Source organism: Macrosteles quadrilineatus, unplaced genomic scaffold (genome assembly GCF_028750875.1).
Source record: "Macrosteles quadrilineatus isolate MER2022 unplaced genomic scaffold, UCM_ALF_1.0 Scaffold_1__1_contigs__length_201487025, whole genome shotgun sequence".
Taxonomy (NCBI): domain Eukaryota; kingdom Metazoa; phylum Arthropoda; class Insecta; order Hemiptera; family Cicadellidae; genus Macrosteles; species Macrosteles quadrilineatus.
The window spans coordinates 107,992,720-108,017,249 of NW_026542594.1; the positions used below are offsets into that span (position 1 = coordinate 107,992,720).

The 24,530-nt window shown below is 33.7% G+C and overlaps 1 protein-coding gene across 1 annotated transcript in view; it reads left to right on the forward strand.

The window, feature by feature from the left end:
* The first annotated feature begins 7,768 nt into the window (after positions 1-7,768).
* Positions 7,769-24,530, forward strand: part of LOC128982912 (peptidoglycan-recognition protein LF-like) — a 175,761-nt gene continuing 158,999 nt past the window's right edge. The window contains exons 1-2 of the mRNA XM_054402010.1: positions 7,769-7,859; positions 22,423-22,639. The gene's annotated coding sequence lies outside the window, so the exon portion shown is untranslated. The remainder of the gene's footprint in view (positions 7,860-22,422; positions 22,640-24,530) is intronic.

Sequence of the window (24,530 nt, forward strand, 5' to 3'; positions counted from 1 at the left end):
TGTCCTGAGTGTGGGAACTGTTTATGACGATTAGATTAAGGTATCTGAAATCCTAAAATGCTAAGGAAAGGGAGGGAAACAGGTCCGCGATGTAGGAGTGGTGAAGGAAGTAGTAAAGGCGAGCTGTCTGGAGTGTGGAAACTGTTTATGGCGATTAGATTAAGGTATCTGCAATCCTAAAATGCTATTGGAAGGGAAAGAAACAGGTCCGCGACGTGGAAGTGGTGAAGGAAGTACTAAAGGCGAGCTGTTTGGGGTGTGGGATCTGTTTGTGACCATCAGATTAAGGTATTTGCAATCCTATGATGCTATGGGAAGGGAGGGAAACAGGTCTGCGACGTAGGAAGTGGTGAAGGAAGTAGTTTAGGCGAGCTGTCCGGAGTGTGGGAACTGTTTATGACGATTAGATTAAGGTATCTGAAATCCTAAAATGGTAAGGAAAGGGAGGGAAACAGGTCCGCGATGTAGGAAGTGGTGAAGGAAGTAGTAAAGGCGAGTTGTTCGGAGTGTGGGATCTATTTTTGACGATTAGATTTAGGTATCTACAATCTTAAAATGCTATGGGAAGAGAGGGAAACAGATCCGTGACGTAGGAAGAGGTGAAAGAAGTAGTAAGGTGAGCAGTGTGGCGTGTGGGAACTGGAAACCGTTTGTAGCTGTTTTAATGTATCTGCAATGCTGAAATGCTATGAGAAGGGATGGAAGCATGCCCACGACATAGGGAATGGTGAAAAAAGTAGTAAAGGCTAGCAGTACGGAGTGTGGGAATGTTTGTAGCAATTAGATTAACGTTTCTAAAATACTAAAATGCAATGGCAAGCGATGAATACAGGTCCACGACGTAGGAAGTAACAATAAAATGCTATGAGAAAGGAAGGAAACAGGTCTATGACGTAGTAAATGGTGAAGGAATTAGTAAGGCTAGCAGTGCAGAGTGTGGGAACTGTCTTTGGCAATTACATTAATGTATCCGCAAACCTAAAATGCTATGGGATGAGAGGGAAACAGGTCCACGACGTAGGGTGTGGTGAAGGAAGTAGTAAAGGTGAGCAGTGTTGAGTTTGGGAATGGATTAATGTATCTGCAATGCTAAAATGCTACGGGAAGAGACTGTAGACTGTATGTTAAAATGATTACGAAGCACGAATCGATACATATTTTCTATACATGCGATTGTTTACAATCGAAATTTACAACTGAGTTGACAACAGCTGATTTTTACTCCATAGAGGCTAAAAACTATCTTTACTCTCTAAATATTAAAAATGCTACTTTAGACCCTCAACGCATGCATTAAAAACTACTGTTTTTACTGCAGTATGACAAAAACAATATAATATGAACCCTTGATGACTCCGCTCAATTTTGTGGATGCCTCTGCGACCGCCACCTAGTTAATGTTTCAATCAATTATCAAAATTTCATGACAGTGGTGAATAGTGGTAATAGGGTATAGTGTGGTGAAAAATAGCGTTCGTACCACGGACCAAAATGGTTTTGCAGCTCTCGACTTCGTCTCGAACTTAAAAACTATCTCGAGCCGGCAAAACCTCATTTTTGACCCTAGGTACGAAATATAATATTTCATGAAACAGCTGTTCATTTTTAAATTGTATTTCAAACAACACACATTTTTTGGGAGTTACTGAATTCTACAAAATAAGTATTTTTGCAATATTATTTTCTGATTTTAAAATTGATTTTCTTCTTTTATCATGTCATGTTTTGCAATATAACGTTCAATTACGAAATCAGTGTAAAATCCTTTTATCACAACAATTCTTAAATTATTTCTTATTGAACTATCTTATATTTATTGTACGGGTTGGTGTCTGCCTTTTTCACCACTTTTGCCTACATTTTATCATATTATTCTACACATATCAAATATTTATGTAGAAATATCTGCTCTTATCGTGTCTAATAAAATCCAAACATAGAAACTTTGTCTAAAATGGTACCCATCTTGACAAATTATTTGCACCTGCCTATATTACGGACTTTGACACACTGGTTTGGTAACATTATTGAAAATAACACAACATTTTATTGGCTGTAAAAGATGGTACAAAGAGAAAATACTATTTAAGCAGCTACTGTCATGACAGAAAGGTCATATTACTTTTAAACTAGATCACATAATCCTTTATAAGATACGTTGATTAACAACATGTAAACGTCAATATATACGTAACAGCCAATTTATAGTATTTTTGCTTTTTGGAAATGTCCCATTGCTATGTCATTTGCATTATTTGTTGCCTATGAAGCCGCACAACCATATAAACGAGGAGGCCCCTAACAGTACAAGAATAAAAGCCAACTTCACTTCAAGTATTCCACTACATTTAACATTCCGTAGGGTGTAGAGAGATTATATTGACAACTTTATGTTATTGATAAGACTGAGACAACTAACTGACTTCCCCCATGTCAAGGAACTCCAGCTTTAACAGTAACCCCACAAACAATAATTTCTCAAAACTATGATAGAGGGTTCATTCATTGGCACAGAAGTACGATATGAACTGACGCGACGTGACGAAGGAAAAATCAAAATTTACGCTGTAACGGATATACCTCCCTTTGAAGTTAGAATATGTCTTCCCAAAAAAATATTTTCTTTTGAAATAAAATCATATTACACTGATGAAATCACGAAAGTGTTTAACTACAAAAGATCCATCAATACGATTTTAATACTATTTCAACGTTCTTCCAAAGGAAGATATACCATATAAATATAACATACTAATAATATTTCCGATGACGTACGGTATGGGGAATATTTTATTCATTGAATGATCAACCTAATTTGCCAACTAACACAATTAATATCATTATTGTTTTTACACTTATTACTCTTTAAACAATGCTAAATGCTCGAAATATGTATATTTCATCCAATAATTTATCGCAGTTAGTTGAATTAACGTAAGCCTTGAAAGTAACCGTCGATTTCGACGGGTTTCACCCAGTACTAGCTGTGTGCCCTTTCGACCACTTCTACGCACGGGATCTTATAGTAGTCAGTTGAAACCTTCTTATATAAAGAACAGCAGTTGGTTTGCATATTTTCAGATATGCTGGCAAAACTATTATATATAAACCTTCCCAAATACAGTATCTGACAGTTTAAAGCCAAAAAAATGCTTTATAGATCTATGACCCAGACAGCACACTTTCTTCTCAGGACATCCCACGGATATTGCGACAGGATATGCAAGATATCCCATAGTGGTCCTATGGTCAACTTGGGATATCACAGGATATCCACAGGAATGCCTAATGTCCCCGCCCGGGGATGTCCTACGGATAAGCTCACACGCATATCCGTGGGACATCCGAGGTCATCCCAGGGTAGTCCTCAGGACATTCTCAGGACATATGGCACTACTATGGGATGTCCCTGGGATAAAGTGTGGTCTGGGCCTGAACATAAAAAACACAAAATAATATAGATTTAGTATGAAAAGCTTAATTATAAGTTTAGTAAATTGATTAAATAGTTAATAAACACAAATTTTGAAGAAAAAAACGAGAAAAAAGTTTTTGGCCCAGACGGGTTTCGAACCTGGTACCTTCGCCTTGTGAGCCTCTTACCTTACCTCCTGAGCTATCTGCGCTTGTTGATTATGGGTGTTTTCAAGTGGTTAAAGAGTAGCCGACAGTTGCAATGGTCGCAATACTTAAAATATTTTTGATACTACAGTATAGGCTATATATGATTCTGTTAATCTGTTTAGGCCTCAAGTAGTTGAATTGTTTTTCTGGTAGTTGGAGAGGATACTGGTATTTGAATATAGATTATTTAATCACCATTAGATTAGCACTGTAATAATTGATTGTTATATGATTAAAATTAGTTTTTTGTTGTTTTATTAATTTAAAGTTAGAATTAAATTCACATTCCACACAACTATGATAGAACTCTAGTTTTCCTGAACTCAGTGGTAGTAATATGTCAGTAAAGTAAAGTCAACCCTTGCTAGCCATAGTATTAACAAGACATATTTTCAATCTGGGAAACCTTAAACTTTTAAAATAAATTATAAAACCTCAACATCTTAATGCGTGGGAATCTTATTTTTAGAAAAAAAAAAACAGACCAAAATTATTTGTTAAATAATGAAGACGGCCCAATTATAAATTCGGAATTACTGAAAATAATTACATCAAGAACAACACTGTAACATATCCAAAATTCAAAAGATTAATTTTTCTAATATTATTTTTTATTTTTCCAATATCCTTTAAATCATCTGTTTTAACTTTGTTTAAAATTAATTTATTGAGTAAATATTTCCTTTTTGTACTAGTGTAAACACAGCCTGAAGATGGAAACCAAGTTTCTGAAAGCACTAGTGAAAAAAACAAATTATTATATATTGGCCTTGTTGAACATTTAAATTTGGATATACTGTACATTTCATCAGTGGTATAGTATTTTTTTTCTTCAGTTTGTTACCGGGACATTACGGGACATTACAGGATATCCAGTGGATTTTGTACATGTCCCGGGATGTCATGGGACATTCTGGGATATCCTATGGCATTCGTACATATCCCGGGACTTTACAGGATATCCTGAGGTTAACTTACAAATCCCGGGACATTACGGTATATTGTAGGATATCCTGTGGATTTCGTACTCGTTCCGGGATTTTGCGGGATATCCTGAGGATAGCGCACATATCCCGAGACATTCTCAGGACATATGGGACTACTATGGGATGTCCCTGGGATAAAGTGTGCTGTCTGGGTGAGGCATGGCATAGCCGTAGTTAAAATACTACCTCAATCCCAACATTAAACATTCCGGTTGACGTTTTCATTATTAAAGGTGCTCTTGTCACTGAGAAATAAGGACATTTAATACGTTACTAACAGACATACATACAAAAATAAAGAATTTAATTAGGTTTTGCTACGCTTTAATAATAGCAAAGTACATATAAAATTAGTATTTGAAATCTTTGTTAGTGTCATCAAACTTTATCATAACAATATTTATATTTGCTTTCCGAAAATGACCCAAAATGGCGGCTTACTATGAAATAAAGTACTAGGCCTAAATATGATTTAGAGTGGTAATTTACAACACACAGGCTAAATTTACTATCTACATTTGATACATAAAACATGTGAATTATTAAAAGTGTACTTGACATTTTCTCATAAAATCAGCCGTTTTTGTGTAATAATTTAAGTTTAAAAAATTAAAATGGCTGCCATTTTGAAATTTTAAATTGAATCAAGATGATTTTTTTCTAACATGGGTCTCTTCTACCTTAACATACATACCAAGTTTCATAAATATAGGTAAACAAAATACAAAGATAAAAATGTTTATGTAAAAAATACAAAATGATGGATATCTGGTTAACAAAGCGATTTTGGAAAATATGTAATTCTTGATTTTATCTTAATTTTGACCCAAGGAATCACTACGTAAATTATGTCCCCAACTTTTTTGAACACCCTTCCATTAGCACGATAACTCAAGGAAAAATCATCTGATTTTTAATTAAACTAGTAAACCCGGCAATTGAATTCAGGTTAAGAATTAAATGTAACAACTTAATTTGTTTCATAATTTTACCATGCAACTGACCCCAAAACATAAAATTTGGCAATTTCTTTCCAAACTATTATCTATAGCTTAAATACCCCCGCCGCAGCAAACCTGCAGACTAAGCGAATTTCCATTAACCTGATTAGATTTACATTAAAATGCCTCCATAAAAATAGCTCATTTATTTCCTATTTAAATAGAATAAGTTTAACGAGTACTTAGGTTTGCTGCAACAGGGAGGGTAAAAAAGTTTTTTTTTATAAATTGATAATAGTTTAGTAAGAAATAAAAGTATTTTCCAAAATCGATCAAAATATGTTCATAAACAAGCAAACTACAACAGTTGACTTATTCTCCATAAGAATAACATTAGAAATTTCAAAATTACAATTTTTTTGAATTTTCTCCGTAACAAATAGGCGCATAATAACGCTTCAATATACTAAATTATTTGTTTTTTTAAGCTCTACAAAATGGTTGAAAAAGAAATTGTGAAATTTCATGTTTTTAGGGTCAAAAATGGGAAAAACCTATTTTTACCCCATAAAACCCCCCATAAACCCCCGTTCCCATAGTCCGATCATGCTGGTTCGCGAACTCATTCAAGTTTATCCCGCCTTACACCTTCAAACCAAATTTTATCAAAATCGGACAAAAATTACTCAAGTTATCGTGCGGATGGACACATATATATATATATATATATATATATATATATATATATATATATAGATATATAAAAATTTGAACGAATGGTGTTTTTGGCCTCTGGGGACATCAAAATGAAAAAGTAAATCGGTCCCGGGCTTAGGTCTTACCATGAGACCTACGGTAATAGCTACTTCCCTATAGGGAAATTCGCTAAAAACAAATAATTTAGTATATAGAAGCGTTGTTAAACATCTAATGGTCAAGGAGAAAAAAAAATAAACGGTATCAGCATTCTGACACATACTTTCTCCCATAAGTTTGTCAACAACCTTTATCATGTGTAAGTGGTGAGAGTAAATATACGCAAATGGGATTTGTACAATTTTGTTCAGAATTTAAAGCTATAACATGCTAAATTTTTATCAAAATCGTTCGGGTCATTTTTGGGAAAATCCAATTTTTCTGTTATTTTATGGAGGTTTTATGGGAAAATGACATAATTACAATAACTTTTGAACCATAATTTTTACGGAAATGGGATTTGTACCATTTTGTTCAGAATATAAAGGACTATAACATACAAAATGTTTATCAAAATCGTTCGAGCCATTTTTGGGAAAATCATATTTTTCCGTTATTTTATGGGGTTTTATGGGAAAATCCCCATTAAAAATAAAAATGTCTAAAAATTAAAAAAAAACTATCAAAACTGTAAGGAATATAACATACTATGTTAAATCAAAACCGGATTTTTCTAAAATCCTCTTTTTTGTTATTTTATGGGGTTTTTATGGGAAAATAACATATTTGACCATAACTTTTGAACCGTAATTTTTACAGATATGTTATTTGTACCATTTTATTTAGAATTTAAAGGGCAACAACATACTAAATTTTTATCAAAATCGTTCGGGCCATTTTTGAGAAAATCTCATTTTTCCGGTTTTTTATGGGGTTTTATGGGAAAATCCCCATTAAAAATAAAAATTTCAAAAAAATGAAAAAAACTCCTGGAGATACCATGGATTAGAACCTACATACCAAATTTCATCAAAATCGGACCACAGGTGTGGTCTCTAGCTCTGTACACATCCAGACACACAGACACACACACACACACACACACACACACGTGTATATCCACACGAATATACACCCAAAACGAATATATCCACTCAAAACTCAAACTCGAAAATTTTGACGAAAACAATACTTTCTCCCTTCTCCATTATACTATGGTATAGGGGGAGAAAGTAAAAATAAACTTAAAATTCCCATGTTATTCATATGGAAAATAAGTAAGCTGTTGTAGTTTGTTTGTTTATGAACACATTTTGATCAAATATGGAAAATTTATTTATGAACTGTTAATATTTTACTGAATGCTAAGCATGTGAATGGGGGCTTTCAAGTGGTGTGTGTGTGTGGGGGGGGGGGGGGGTAAACTATTTTAAGTTATCTAATTTATAAGATTAAGCTGATAATTTCATAATCATTTGTGAAGTTTATGGCATGAATGACTGGTTATATCTAGTACACAGTCAGTGAGACAGTATTATTTATGTTCAAGTATAAGACTAAATCATGTTAATATACATATGAATTATAATACACATTACATTATAATCATCAGGTAAGACATGCAGGTACATCTTATTTTGTATGTCTTGATTATTCACTAACTATTATAATAACTTATAATTATAAGTTTATTTTGTTTTTAAGTTTTTAAACTTAGCAAAACCACCCCCATTTAATATGCAAATGCTGCTATATGTGCAAGTGCAGTAGGTCAGCAGACCCAAATTTTGTAAGAACTAAATACTGTACACGTTTAATCCAAACCCCAAAAGTTGAATCTGTCCAGGGTAATAAGACTTTACAGTTACAGTAAACCTTCAATAGTTCGACACTCCTTGTAGTTCGACACCGGCTGAGGCTACCCGTCTTAACAATAGCGATCGATATTTTGTTTTGACAAGTACGCCGGACAATGACCGGGACCAGTTCTTTCCAGTTATCAGAGTAAAAAAATATCAAAGATAACAAAATATTTTGTCAAGTGATATTTAAAGGTTACTAATGTGATGTAAGTTGACTTGAACATTTAAAAGTAACTATCAATCATACAACAACAATCAATTCAATATCCTACTCGTTTTAAAAATAATTCGAAATATCCAAAAGACATTGCCTCTGTCTGTATGAAAGATCACCATTTTATATGAGTCTCAGGCTTTACAACAGTCAACCTACCAAATTCAGAGAAATTACCAATATTTCAAAATTCAAAAACGAGTTTATAATGTATCTCTCACAAAAACAGTTTTAACTATCTATCTTTTCTATATACTAGCTGTTGTACCCGTGCTTTGCAATGGGAAGAGGACACAAAATAGAAACATTTTAATCTTTACATCTGTTGCTATAATAGTTACACATCCCCGCTTTTAGAAACAAAATTCAACTTTTATGGCCAGCTAATAGAAATGTTTAAGTTATGACTTTAATCTGGTAAGCAGTGGATACCACCATTTCATCTCCCTTAGTAACATATCTTTTTATTTATTACTAGCTGACCCGGCGAACTTCGTATCACCTAAGTTATAGGTTTCCCCTAAGACAGACCGATTGAAAGAAAGTACCGTTACGTTTAATTTTCAAGATGATCTCATTCGCATCGCTCAATCACGTCCTGGTTGAAGTTCGTTCGCTACGCTCATTCACCTTTGGGTTGAAGTTCGTTCGCTACGCTCACTCACCTTTGAGTTGGAGCTCGTTCGCTGCGCTCACTTGCCTTTAGGTTGGAGCTCGTTCGCTACGCTAACTCGCCTCAAGGTTAGCTCGTTCGCTACGCTCACTCGCCTCCAGGTTGAAGTTCGTTCGCTACGCTCACTCACCTTTTGGTTGCAAATTAGCTGTTGTCATAAATGTAAAAGAAATAATAGTGCTGCACCCTGTTGGTAATCCTTGTAACTTTAATGCTATTGAACATCATAGAACAGAACCAACTTGTTTAATTGAAACAGCTGTTAAGATTCATTAATTCTATTTCTCATAAGGTTAATATGGGAAACTCCAGAGCCACTGGGGCGGAGCCCTTTTAAGAATTTCGAAACGGGAAATAGTTTACGTCCGATTCGCATACCTACAGAATTTACACACCAAATTTCATAACGATCGGTGAAGTCGTTCCGGAGGAGTTTGCAGACAAACACTGTGACACGAGAATTTTATATATTAGAATGACATTTTAAATTTCAATTTTGAAGTTACTACTAATTATTAAATTTATATGAACACTAGCTGTAACCCACGGGCTTTGCCCCGTTTAACTTCTTAATTTTCAAGATTATCTCGTTCGCATGGCTCAATCACGTCCTGGTTGAAGTTTGTTCGCTACGCTCACTCACCTTTAGGTTGGAGCTCGTTCGCTGCGCTCACTTGCCTTCAGATTAGCTCGTTCGCTACGCTAACTCGCCTCCAGGTTGAAGTTCGTTTGCTACGCTCACTCACCTTTTGGTTGCAAATTAACTGTTGTCATAAATGTAAAAGAAATAATAGTGCTGCACCCTGTTGGTAATCCTTGTAACTTTAATGCTATTGAACATCATAGAACAGAACCAACTTGTTTAATTGAAACAGCTGTTAAGATTCAATAATTCCATTTCTCATAAGGTTAACAAGGGAAACTCCAGAGCCACTGGGGCGGAGCCCGAAAGGATTTTTGAAATAAGAATATGCCTATATGTTAATCGGTAATGTGAGCTATCATAATGCCAAATTTCAGCCCAATCCGACCAGTATTTTTCGCGTTCACTTGTCACAAACATACATCCCAGGGCCGATTTACTGAATAGGCACGGTAGGCACGTGCCTAGGGCGCGAGGCAATTGGCTTGTTTTGGGGGCGCCAATAATTTGGAAATTAAAAAAAAAATTTGTGGTAGTATTTGCATGATATCGCGGTAAACTTCTGATAACCACTCGCGGCCGTGTAGGCATCGTAATCGTCTCCCGCGTTTGCGGCAAGATTCTTACTATTTTCTGCAGTCAGGTCGTTTGGACATAAAATTATCGTCTTCCATGATCGAGGCAATATAAGAACGTATACTGCAGTCGTGAGGAGATTATTATCATCTACCGCAAATGAGGCAAAATCCTGATATCTTCCCGCGGTCGTGAGGACATTATCCTCGTCTTGCGCGATCGCGGTCAAATTCTGACCACCCCCGCGGCCGTGAAGACAATATATCGTCCCCGTTGGTCGTTTGGACATAGTAGTCGCAGCCCGCGATTGTGGCAAAATGGTAATCATCTCCCTCGGACATATGGAGATAATCGTCTTCGGCGAATGAGGCAAAATTCTGATCTTTTCCTGCGGTCATTTGGACATTATCATCGTCTTCCGTGATCGCGGCAATATTCTGATCATCCCTCGTGGCCGTGTAGAAATAGTTATTATATCTCCCGCGGTCCTGTAGATATCGTACGTATCCCGCAGTCGTGAATCCATGGTAATCGTCTCCAGCGATTGCGGCAAAATTTTAATCATGTCCTGCAGTTTTGTGGAGATCATCATTGTCTTCCGCGATCGCGGCAAAGTTCTTGAGGTTTCCCGCGGTCGTGTGGACATCAATCGTCTTCCGTGATTGTGGTAATATTCTGATCATCCGTTGCGGCTCTGTAGATAGTAGATACCATCATCGTCTTCTGCGATCGCGGAAAATTCTGATCATCCCTCGCGGCCGTGTGTAGACATTTATTATTGTCTCCCGCGGTCACGGAAACGTCACTGTTGTCATGCGCGATCACGGAAACGTCACTGTTGTCATGAGCGATCACGGTAAATTGAAAACTCTAGGTAGAAATACAAAATTCACGGTTCAAAGATCTCCTGCATGATTCCCGGATTTCCCGGTCAGTGTACACCCTGTTATATATATATATTACAAAGGGGCGCTACTATTAGCCGTGCCTAGGACGCTGGCAGGGCCAAAAACGGGCCTGATACATCCATACATCCATACATCCATCCATACATCCATACATCCATCCATACATCCATACATCCAAACTTTCTCATTTATAATATTAGTAGGATTTTTTTTAAATGTCACTCTTCTTTACCCTATATTAAATCACAAATCCTTCCATCTTCAGTTTCTTCACTCACAATAAATCATTAGCACAAACTAAGTCAGCTGTTATAAACTTTAGAAATATTGCTATGCCTTTTTAATACAGTCTTTTAAATATTAAAGAAACTATATCTATAGGTACTATAAAAAATTTTAAACAAATAATTTAGCATTAAAGACAGCAGACAAAACTAATATGATTATCAAAGCATCAATGCCTAAACAATTTAACAGCAAATACAGTGTTTAAGTTTCATTGCATCTCTGATTCTACTCTACAAAAATATCAACAAACAACTTAATATACAAACCAGTTCTTTTAATCAGTTCCATCGTCCATTGGCTTTACATTTTCACACTTACCATAAAGTAAACATAGTAAAAGATATTTCATTGATTTTACAAACAAAAGAACACTTTGTACTGCTTAGTATGATATTTTCCTTGGTTTAATTTAATCAGTGGTGTGGCAAAACACAAATAATAAATGTATCAAATAAAGTAAATGTGAACTGAAAGCTATGTTAAGATAAAATACGAGTATTTTGTATTACCATTTGATAATTAGTAATTATAGTTACGCATATACAACAGATAAAAAAAAAATCAACACAGTACAATTTAGTTATTGATGATATTCTTTGGTTTAATTTATGCATAGGTTTAGCAAAACACAATAACTTAATTTACCTAAATATACATAAACACCATTCGTTCAAATTTTTATATATGTATATATATATATATATAGACATATATATATATACGTCCGTGAACGCGATAACTTGAGTAATTTTTGTCCGATTTTGATGAAATTTGGTTTAAAGGTGTAAAGCAAGATAAACATGAATGAGTTCGCGAACCAGCACGATCGGACCATGGGAACAGGGCTTTACGGGGGGGGGGGGGGGGGGTTTATGGGGTTAAAATTGGGTTTTCTCACTTTTGACCCTCAAAACACAAAATTTCCCGATTTCTCTTTAGACCTTTTTAAAGAGCTTAAAAAAACAAATCATTTAGTATATAAAAGTATTTTTGTTCGATTATTAGTAACGGGGAAAATTAAAAAAATTGTAAATTTAAAATTCCCATGTTATTCTATGGAGAATATTGTCAAATGTTGTGGTTTGCTTGTTTAGTTTATGGATATATTTTGATCAAACTTGGCAAATTTATTTATTTTGTACTAAGCTATCAATATTTTACTCAAAACACACTTTATTAGTTTCCTTGTAGCAGCAAACCTAGGTACTCGTTAAACCTAATGTTATTAAAATATATTTAACTGAAAATCAATTCAGACAAATGGAAATTCGCTTAGTCGGCAGGTTTGCTGCGGCGGGGGTATTAAAATCTTCACCTCACATCCTTTAAAGCCAAAGGGGCAAAGCCTACGGTCAGTATCGAAATGTGAATAGTCCTATAATGGTCCTCGGTATGGTAACTATATTTTTGTAAAATTTTAGTCCAGTTAGTACAGTAGCTTTTGCATAGCATATGTAATCTTTGGTAATACACATATAGACAGACACCATTAGATTTTTATATAATAGTATAGATAATTCAGTTTTAAAAATCTTTGTACAACTAAATCTAGAGTTCTACTGGACCAATTTTATTAATTAATGTGTCGTTGGAAAGGTTAAGTCGTGTAGATTTGGAAATAATTATGAAAGTTTGTTTTTGTTATGATTTATGGTGAAAAGATTAAAAAAACATGTTTTCCATAAGAAATACATTGAAAACGGCGTTTTTCACACTTTTTATTTGGGTGAGACTTTTAGCTGCCTTTTTTGAATATTTCCATGAAGTGCATGGTATCAATTTGTAGGAAATTTTATTCTCTTTCAGAATATCACCTTCCACTTTGGTCGATTTCCTCACGATTTAAAAGTTATTTGCAAAAAATCTAAGCAACCTCCGAATTTATAGTTGAGAAAATATTGAGTTTGGGATATTTTTGTTAAACTTTGTACAACTAAATCTAGACTTCTACTGGACCGATTTTGTTAATTAACGGGTCATTAGAAAGCCTAACTCATGTAGATTTGCAAATAATTATAAAATTGTGTTTTTATTAAATATTTGTGGTAAAAAAGTAAAAATAACAAAAATACATTAAAAACTGTTTTTTTCAAGTTTCTGTTTTCAAGATTCTATTTGTAGCCAGCTTTTGGCTGCCTTTATTAAGTATTTTCAAGAAATGCATAGTAGTAAATTGTAGTAAATTTTATTCTCTTTCAGAATGTCACATGCAGTTTGGTCGATTTCCCCTCCATTTAAAAGATATTGGCAATAAACCAAGTGATCTCCAAATTTATAGTGGCGAGAATATACTGAATTAGATATATTTTGTTAAACTTTGTACAACAAAATCTAGACTTCTACCGGACCAATTTTGTTACTTAATGGGTCGTTGGAAAGCCTAATTTGTGTAGATTTGCAAATAATTATGAAAGTTTGATTTTATTTGATATTTGAGGTGAAAAAAATAAAAATAAAAAATAATACATTTAAAACTCCTTTTTTCCAAGTTTATATTTCCAATTTTATATTTGTAGCCAACTTTAGACTGCCTTTGTTGAGTATTTTCAAGAAGTACATAATAGTAATTTGTAGGAAATTTTATTCTCTTTCAGAATATCATATTCCAATTTGGTTGATTTCCTCACCATTTCAAAGTTATTTGCAAAAACGTTAAGCAACCTCGAAATTTATAGTAGTGAGAAAATACTGAATTAAAGATGTTATTGTTAAGCTTTGTACAATTAAATCTACAGTTCTACTGAACCGATTTTATTAATTAATAGGTCATTGGATAGCCTAATTTGTGAAGATTTGCAAATAATTATGAAAGTACTGTTGAGGTTGCAAGCAAGATCGTTTGGCTATAAATCAATGATAAATAACTCCATTTTTTGAACAATTTGTGTTGGTCGTGATTTAGCTGAGTGCTTTAATGAAATGGAAGCTGGTATTTCAATGAAGGTTCTTAGGTCAAAACAAATAGAATAACGTAATTAGAATTAAGTAAACATATCTATAAAACTAAATTCCATGTTCAAGATATAATCAAATTTATATTTTCTGATTGAGTGATCCAGTATCTTGAACTTAACTGATTAAAACTATCAATATCTCAAGTGAATGCCTTTGAAGTATTTTAAGACAAAGCCATATAAAATAACTTAAATAAAAATAGAGTTACGTATCATTGATTGCAGATAGGTACTAAAACGATTGTAATTATTGTTGATTCGTGATTCAGCAGTCTGCTTTATGGAGTCCGATCTTAATAATCAATAGCTCAAATGAGAGCTGGTATTTCACTTAAGGTTTTTAGATCAAAATGTATAATGTAATTAGAACTGCTGTAATACATCGTTAATTGAAGTGAAAAACAATCTTTTGTCGAGTAATACATTAGATAAATTAATGATGATGCTTGATGACAAATATGCGCTTGCATAGCATTAAGACCAAAATTTTGAAAATCGGGAGAATAGAAGAGCCCTCCTGTAAACCATCGCCCGCCTGCGAAACATTGAACTCGGAAAAAAACCAAATTTACCTCCCATAAGAAATGTACGGGGAGGCAGTTTGTGCATAACTCCAAATATACGTCAAAATGAATGCCAATGCTTGATGGCAAATCAGCGGTACGTCCATACCTTTTTAAGGTCAAAATTATGAAAATCGGTCGGGTAGAAGAGCTAACACGACTCGGAAAAGAAAAACCATTTATTTTTATAGATGGCAATAATTAGTTTACCGTTTTTTTAGTGTGGCCTTGCCAGTATGCATAATCTAATTATACGAAACATGTGTTAATAAATCAACAGCTTCTTGTTATATTGTTATCTAATTATTTTTTCTTTGATTAAATGTTGTTGTTACAATTTGCATTTGTCGTGTAGTCGTGTAGATTTACAAATAATTATGAAAGTTTGTTTTTGTTATGATTTATGGTGATAAATTAAAGAAAACGTGTTTTCCATAAGAAATACATTGAAAACGGCGTTTTTCACACTTTTTATTTGGGTGAGACTTTTAGCTGCCATTTTTGAATATTTCCATGAAGTGCATGGTATCAATTTGTAGGAAATTTTATTCTCTTTCAGAATATCACCTTCCACTTTGGTCGATTTCCTCACGATTTAAAAGTTATTTGCAAAAAATCTAAGCAACCTCCGAATTTATAGTTGAGAAAATATTGAGTTTGGGATATTTTTGTTAAACTTTGTACAACTAAATCTAGACTTCTACTGGACCGATTTTGTTAATTAATGGGCCATTAGAATGCCTAACCCATGTAGATTTGCAAATAATTATAAAATTGTGATTTTATTAAATACTAGATAACCCGTTGCTCGAAATCGAGCAAAACTGAAACTTTTATTAAAAGAATAAACAAAAAATAAACAGCAAGACCTTAATCAAAGAGTAACTCTAAAATAATTTATCTGACTGATTATAGAATATAAAAAATATGATGATGTAAAAAATATAAAAGTAATCTACAATATTTAAATTTACATTCACTCGCATACTGGTTTGGTCATCTCTTATGTATAGTAGGCGGGTGCACTCTATCAGCACCTAGATATCAACCATAGCCTAATTTGTGAAGATTTGCAAATAATTATGAAAGTACTGTTGAGATTGCAAGCAAGATCGTTTGGCTATAAATCGATGATAAATAACTCAATTTTTTGAACAATTTGTGTTGGTCGTGATTTAGCTGTGTGCTTTAATGAAATGGAAGCTGGTATTTCAATGAAGGTTCTTAGGTCAAAACAAATAGAATAACGTAATTAGAATTAAGTAAGCATATCTATAAAACTAAATTCCATGTTCAAGATATAATCAAATTTATATTTTCTGATTGAGCGATACAGTATCTTGAACTTAACTGATTAAAACTATCAATATCTCAAGTAAAAGCCTTTGAAGTATTTTTAGACCAAGACATAAAATAACTTAAATAAAAATAGAGTTATGTAGCATTGATTGCAGATAAGTACTAAAACGATTGTATTTATTGTTGATTCTTAATTCAGCAGTGTGCTTTAGGTAGTCCGATCTTAATAATCAATAGCTCAAGTAAAAGCTGGTATTTCACGGTTTTTGACCAAAATTTATAATGTAATTAGAACTGCTGGAATACATCTTTGTGCAGTTTGTGCATAACTCAAAATATACGTCAAAATGAATGCCTATGCTTGATGGCAAATCTGCGGTACGCCCATACCTTTAGTTTAAGGCCAAAAGTATGAAAATCGGTCGGGTAGAAGAGCTAACCCGACTCGGAAAAGAAAATACCACCGCCGCAGCAAACCTGCCGACTAAGCGAATTTCCATTTGCCTGAATTGATTTTCAATTGAATGTATTTAATTAACATTAGGTTTTATGAGTACCTAGGCTTGGTGCTACAGGGAGGGTAAAAAAGTGTGTTTTTAGTTAAATATGAATACTTTGTATAAAATAAATTAATTTACCAAGTTCGATCAAAATATATCCATAAACAAGCAAACTACAACATTTTACAATATTCTCCATAAGAATAACATGGGAATTTTAAAATTACATTTTTTTGAATTTTCTCCGTAACCAATAATTGTACAAAAACACTTTGATATACTAAATTATTTCTTATTTAAGCTCTTTAAAAAGGTCCGGAGAGAAATTGGGAAATTTTGTGTTTAGGAGGTAAAAAATTAGAAAAATCAATTTTTACCTCATAAAACCCCCCGTAAAACCCTGTTCCCATGGTCTGATCATGCTGGTTCGAGAACTCATTCAAGTATATCTGCCTTACGCCTTCAAACCAAATTTCATCAAAATCGGACAAAAATTACTCAAGTTATCGTGTTCATGGACACATATATATAAATCTATATATATATATATATATATATATACAGGGTTAGTAATAAGTGTGGAGACTCCCTGTTATTTTTTTAATGGCCCATACTAGAAAAACTAAACTCGGCACACCTTTATGGCATGTTATGAAGTACTTTTTGGGCATAACCGTCACTTGGTGTACATCCCCAAAATGGGGGATTTTGGGGGAAACTCAAAACTTTCAAATACAAAGACCTATCGAGTGACCCCTCATTTTGAAGTTCCTGGTAAAAGAAAACCAAAAACGCAAACTAGAGGTCTTTATCTCAATCCAGTAAGAAATGGCAGCCAATTGAAATTCTCAGAATTTGAATTTAAAAGTTTATTTGAAATTTAAAGTTTTAAAAGATAAGCCCCATCAAGTGACCCCTCATGTTGAAAGTCCTGGTAAAAGAAAACTAACAACGCAAACTAGAGGTTTCTATCTCATTCCAGTAAAAAATGGAAGCTGATTGAAATCTTTAGAAATCGGAAATAACTTGCAATTTTATATTCAATTGACTGCCATATTTTACTGTGTTAAGATAGAGACCTATAGTTTGCGTTGTTAGTTTTCTTTTATTATGACCTTCTAAATGAGGGGTCACTCGATAGGGCTTACCATTTAAAATTTTTGAGTTTCCCCCAAAATCCCCCATTTTGGGTTTGGGAACTTATGAGAATTTCAATTGGCTGCCATTTTGTACTGAACTGAGATAGAGACCTCTAGTTCGCGTTGTTGGTCATCTTTTACCAGGACCTTCAAAATGAGGGGTCACTCGATGGGTCTTTGTATTTGAAATTTTTTAGTTTCCCCCAAAATCCCCCATTTTGGGGATGAACACCAAGTGGCGGTTGTGCCCAAAAAGTACTTCATAACATGCCATAATGGTGTGCCAGGTTTAGTTTTTCTAGTATGGGCCGTTAAAAAAATAACAGGGGGTCTCCACACTTTTTACTAACCCTGTATAGATATACATATATAAAAATTTGAACGAATTGTGTTTTTGGTCTCTGGGGACATCAAAATGAAAAAGTAAATCGGTCCCGGGCCTAGGTCTTACCATGCCACGTACGGTAATAGCTACTTCCCTATAGGGAAATTCGCTAAAACCAATTATTTCTATAGATGGCAATAACTGGTTTACCAGTATGCATAATCTAATCATACGAAACATGTGTCAATAATTCAACAGCTTATTGTTATACAGTATTGTTATCTATTTAATTTTTCTTTGATTTTTTGTTGTTTTTTAACAATTTGCATTTATGTTTAAAGTGTGTTCCTTATGTTAAATGTGTGATTCTAATGTTATGTGCTTAAACTGTGCCATTAATATTAGTGAGTAAAGTGGTGTATGGATTTCATAACCATTATTTTACTAGAGACCGTTGTATTTAACCACAACGGGCACTGTTGCTAGTTTCTGAATATTTGAATAACAGTTAAACATTTTTTATTACATTTATTTAGTTTACTAGCTGTAACCTGCGGGCTTTGCCCCCTTTAACTTCTTAATTTTCAAGATGATCTCGTTCGCATGGCTCAATCATGTCCTGGTTCCTTTAAAAATACGAAAAAAATACCTAGAACCTATTTAAACCCAAATAAATGTGTGTAGTATGTTGCCCCCGTCCCAAAAAATATTAAAACACATAATAATAAACTACAAATCCAGTATCTACGAAGTAAAAGGCCAGGGACATGAAAACGTACGTTTTTAAATTTTCACTCTCATGTTCATTGTTAATATTATTAAAACCATTATTGTCTCAACGTATATATAATTCATAATCAAAATTTATTCATTGGCTTATCCAAAATTAGTATTCAGAACAATTCCTCCATTTAAAATACAGTGCATCCAGGTTCAAGATTACAAGTAAAATTCAACCATGTTTTTATTTATGTGAACCCCATATTTTAAGAAAGGATTTACAACAATGAACAGGACAGTGCAGTTAAAGCATCCAAGAAGAACATACAGTTTTTAAACTATTAGTTGTGAAATAAATTGTGAAATTATAAAATAAAGTATTGGCATAATATCCAAATCAAGTTAACTTAAGAAAGAAGAATTTAGGACTACGTTAAGAAGAAAATTATTATTATAGAAGATTGGTGAGAAAATTCCATTTATTAAGTTATTAACTCAGACTATTAATAGACTCCTCAAGCATCCATTTGGACCCAACTTACCTACATTCATTAAAATCAAAATCCTTCCTATTTATTGTTTCTAAAAGATTATTTAATTTATAACTTACCGTACTTGTTGAAAATTTAAATTAGGCATCAACGAAATCTTTTGATTCAGTCTGCACGAATCCCCACCCTTGGAGAATTTTTGTATCCTTATTTCAATCATTTTTATATACCATTAAACCTTGTACTTTAAAACCTCTGTCCTCGTAATTATTATTGTTTAAACTAAGATAAGATTAGAATAACACCATATTTAGGGGTTTATTTCATGTTATAGTTATAGTTACTGTATGTTAGTTTATTGTGTTATGTAGATGTATAGTTATGTTAGGCATGTTACTTGAAGAAGACAATTTACGTGAACCAAATGTACTATTAAGTTAAGATACTGCAAGTACACAATTCGTTTACGTGAACCAGTCGTACCATTACTTTAGAACCTGTAAATAGGCATTCCATTTCATTTAAGTGAATCAAACGTACCAATGACCACTGACTTTGGATGCTGCAAATAGGCATTTTATTGTTGCGAACCAAATGTTGACATTGGATACTGTAAGTAGACATTTAATATATGAAAACCAGATGAAACATAGTCTTTGGTTCCTGCAGTGCAAGTAGACAATTCATTAACGTGAATTAGACTTATAATTAATTGACCTTGAATACTGCAAATATGGCAAATAGTCATTCCATTTATGTGAACCAAATATACCATTGAAATTGGATACTGCAAGTATTTAACCTCATTTACGAGGAACAGATGTACCATTGACTTTAGAAAAGTATTGGATATTAATTTGCTAGCTCCGCTCAATAATGCAAGCAGACAACTGCATTATAAACTGTAATATTTCATTTCATTCATTCATTATTTAGTATTAAGTTTCTTAAAATGTTAACTTCTGTTCATACACCTTTGTTATTAATCACTCCTCAGAAAGGCTGGCCTAGTATTCATTTTCCTAATTTATACAATTTCATTAATCTGTTCAATTAATCATTATAATAATATTCATTCCATAGCCTAAATATTTTTTTTACAAATCCCACAACTTAATTATTTATTAAATATGTAAGAGAGTTGCAATACATCTAAATTTCTTATAATATCATTTCAAAATTAGTCCTTAAGGAATCAAAATTCAAGAAGCAGTGAAACAGTGATCCATGTGTTCAACAATTAATTATGTCAACATAGAGATTGGGGAGAGAAGGAAGCCAGAGTGGAAGTTGAAACTGTTAGTTAAAAGAAGGAGTCCAGATTTTATCTAAATTAAATTAATTAATATCATCAAGAAAACCACTTTATATCAAGTTATATCACAGTAAACCTCAAGAGGACTCAACTCCATCATTGTTATTTTCAAAATTAAGTATAAACTTTTCTTTTAAACTCTTTTAAATTCAGTGCACATTGGACTTACCTTTTTGGACAACATCAAAATTAGATTTTTCATTGTTGGGATTTTGTAAGATTAACACCTTAATTATTTAAACACTATTTAATTAATTAATTCTTAGCATTCAAGCCAGCACGACACCCTACCCTGAGACATAGCACATCTAAATTATTTGAACCTTTATTTCAATCTTATCTTCTATTTCATTTTAATTTCAACCCCCACACTCCATTGTCAGTCCTTTCATTATAACGCTAAGTCTTTTAAATCTCATTGCATGTTTGTTCATTTGTTTCAATAAAACACCTTTTGTAATTCGTATATCTCTGTTAACTTATGAACTTTAAACGTTTATAGAATAGGCCTAGCCTAAAATGAATATTATGAGGTGAGTTTACAACACATAGTTTAGAGAAAGAGCTCGGTAAAATTAGCTTAAGGCTCAATTCAATATTTATACTATATTAATCAAGGTTATATTGAAAAACCATTTGATTTTTACTGCTGAAATAACACATTAAAACCTAAACTCACATTTCATAACGGAAAACTGGATACAGTTTTCGTATCGTCATGAACAATCGTGGCAAAATCATGATTATCTCCCGCGGCTGTGTAGACATTATCATCGTCTCCCACGATTACAGAAACGTCATCGTCGTCATGCCCGATCACGGCAATAGCAGTTTTCCGATCACGTGATCTTCTTCGGAGACGTGTTTTAATTGCATTTTAAGTTTTTTTATTGATTACATTCCAGTAATCCGGCATTTTCACTAATCCGGCAGTATTACGGTCCTATATCTGCCGGATTACTGAGAGTCTACTGTATTCCTTAATGCTTAACTAGCTGTTACCCACGTGCTTCTCCCCGTTTTACTTCATAAGTGGTATTGATTGGTTAAGTTAAGCTGAAATAACCAAAACAGAATACAGTAATACAAACAAATAATCACACCTCATTTTAATAAGGTAATAAATTGAAAGAACAACAAACATAAGTACAGCTGAGGTATTTTTAACATTAGGTATATGGAAAGAACGTTCCCTTTAGAAAGGAATTACATGACCTTAAAGGGCAATTTATGAAATAATGGATAGTTTTGCGCAAGGTTCCTCGTCATGACGAACATTTTAAGTATATGGTTTATGGGGGCGTGACTTGTAATTTTCTCAAAAGTTCATGGGTACTTTGGGATTTATATATGGATGAATTTCCTAAATGATATTCCTTACCTTAAAGGGGTTAAAAAACCGCCATAAGATTTTTAAACAGATTTTTTTAAGTGAACTGTGTAGAGAAGAAGAAGAAGACTTTTAATATAAGGTTGTTTACAATTTAGAAACATGAATTGTGAAGCTTAAGGTGTATATATACAGAAGGCTATAAGTAAATCATAATAAAATAGCAAATGACCATTGGTAACTGGCAAAAGTACTACTATCTAACAAACATCCATCAAATAGACCAATCATGCCCTCGGTAAAGGACACAGACTGAGTAATTGCATTTCTGTCATCATGTCTTTAATTGGTTTAAAGTAGGTACTTTATTTTAAGATGAAGTTGATTCACATCCAAAAAGTTAGTAACAGAAGCTGTGAATTATCAGAATGAAATTTAGAAGACAACACAAGGCAAAAAGGAAAACCAAATATGGATGATAAACCAAGAGAAAAGCCTGAAGATTTAATAAAGAAAGCATCAAAAGTGATGCAGCGAAGTGATTGGGGAGCAAGAGATCCTACATTTGTTACAACACTCAGAGCACCGGTAGGTAGGTGTAGAAATTTAGAGTGTTATAAATAAGGACCTTAAATTGTGTGATCTACAGTAGACTCCCTTTTATCCAGACTCCTCGGGACCGAGGCCAGTCCGGATAGCGGTTTTTCCGGTTAAACCGATTTCCCCAAAAACTTGTTAAAACAGACCGTTTAAATGCACACTGTAGGCTATACATATTTGATTTAAATTTAGGAGAACATTATTAAGACGCGTGATCTTACCGATCTAGACCGGTTAAACTGATGTGCTGTTAAAAATTGTCCGGTTAAAGAGATGTCATTTCCACCGAGCGTAGTCCAGTTAAAGGTGTCCGGATAAGAGGGAGTCTACTGTACATCAATTCATCTGAAATTTATTTTTATTTTTCAAGCTAGAACAAACGGTAATAATCATGGTTTATTAAAAAAGTCATCCATAAAGGAAAAACTTAAACCAATATATTTTTTTAGATTTTACAGACCTATTTTTAACAATTAGACCAGTGGTTTCCAAACAATGTATATACCCTTAGTAGTTTATATTTTGATTTGGGTGTGAAAACTTAACACTCTCAAAGTGTTTTGTTGTAAGTTAATGATCTTTCTTTGATTTTAACTTATTACCACTAAACTTTTTATTACAAATAAAATATATGGTCACATATTTTAAAAATAAAGTAACATGTGAAGAGTGGTGTACTAATAAAGTTTGAGTCTTTTTCATTAAATTTAAACAACAACTAACTGTACTGAGAGTATTAAATTATTCAATATGGGAGTTGCAAAAAGCCCAGAATGAAGTTGGGTCTCCAGACAAAAAAGTAGGAATCGCTGAACTAGTAGTTTCTTTACATGAAATAATCATTTTCCCTTAAGAGGTTAACTGCATTGCCTTGTAGGTCGAAAAAGTGGTATTAACATGGACAGGAACAGAACAATGCTTTACTGAAAAAGAATGTGTTGCTAAAGTAAAAGAACTTCAACTTCGTCACCAGCAAGAAAAGGGGGTACCAGACATCAAGCATAAGTATGAAAACTATAGTAGAATCTTAAAACTGACCCAGTTTCTTGGCCTAAAAAAATAAGATACAAACTAAAACTTGCATGATTTTTCAGTGTAGCAGAAATTTTTAGGTACTTGCTGTCTTCGCAATCCTTGTTTGGTCATAACACTACGGCCGTATCGGAGATTACTCCATTGTCGGGTGTAGTCATACACTAAGGCCAGGCGCACACAGGCGATTTTGAGTCGCGCAACAGTTGCCCGACTAATCGGGGGACTGTTGCGCAACCGACTCGGAGACTCTGAAGTCTAGCAACAGTTGAGCTGGGGTGCGCACACAGGCAACTTTTTAGTCGTGAATCTAAAGTCTTTAAGACGTAAGTTAGACATTACATTCGTTAACTGCGTTAACAGTGCCGAATGGATTTCAATGATACAGCCGTAGTATGTGCTTTGTTGTTGAAGTTGTGATTTTTGATTTTATCCTCTTGTGTTAGGTTGTTTTAATCTTTAGTAACTGCCAAGGACACTTCATCCCACAACTTCTTCTTCAAATTAATATCCGAACAGTCTTTCAATTACTTTAAATATAAAGGCGGCCTCTTGTCAACTTAATCAATTACTATAATTGTTTAATCAATTACTATAATTGTTTGACATCCTCATCACGGAACTCGTATTTAAGTAATTTTCTTAAAACTTCATACAACAAAAAGAGAGCAAACACTAGTGACAGATCTGGCCACGAGTAGTTGAATTCCTCGGGTGAGACTAAGCGACACAGCGACAATTTAGTTGCATGTGTGCGCATCTACACTTGGTTCAATTGATACCAAACCTGGAGCGATAGTCCCGCAACAATTCAGTCGCAGAGCAGTCGCTGGCAAATTGGGTCCGGGAAC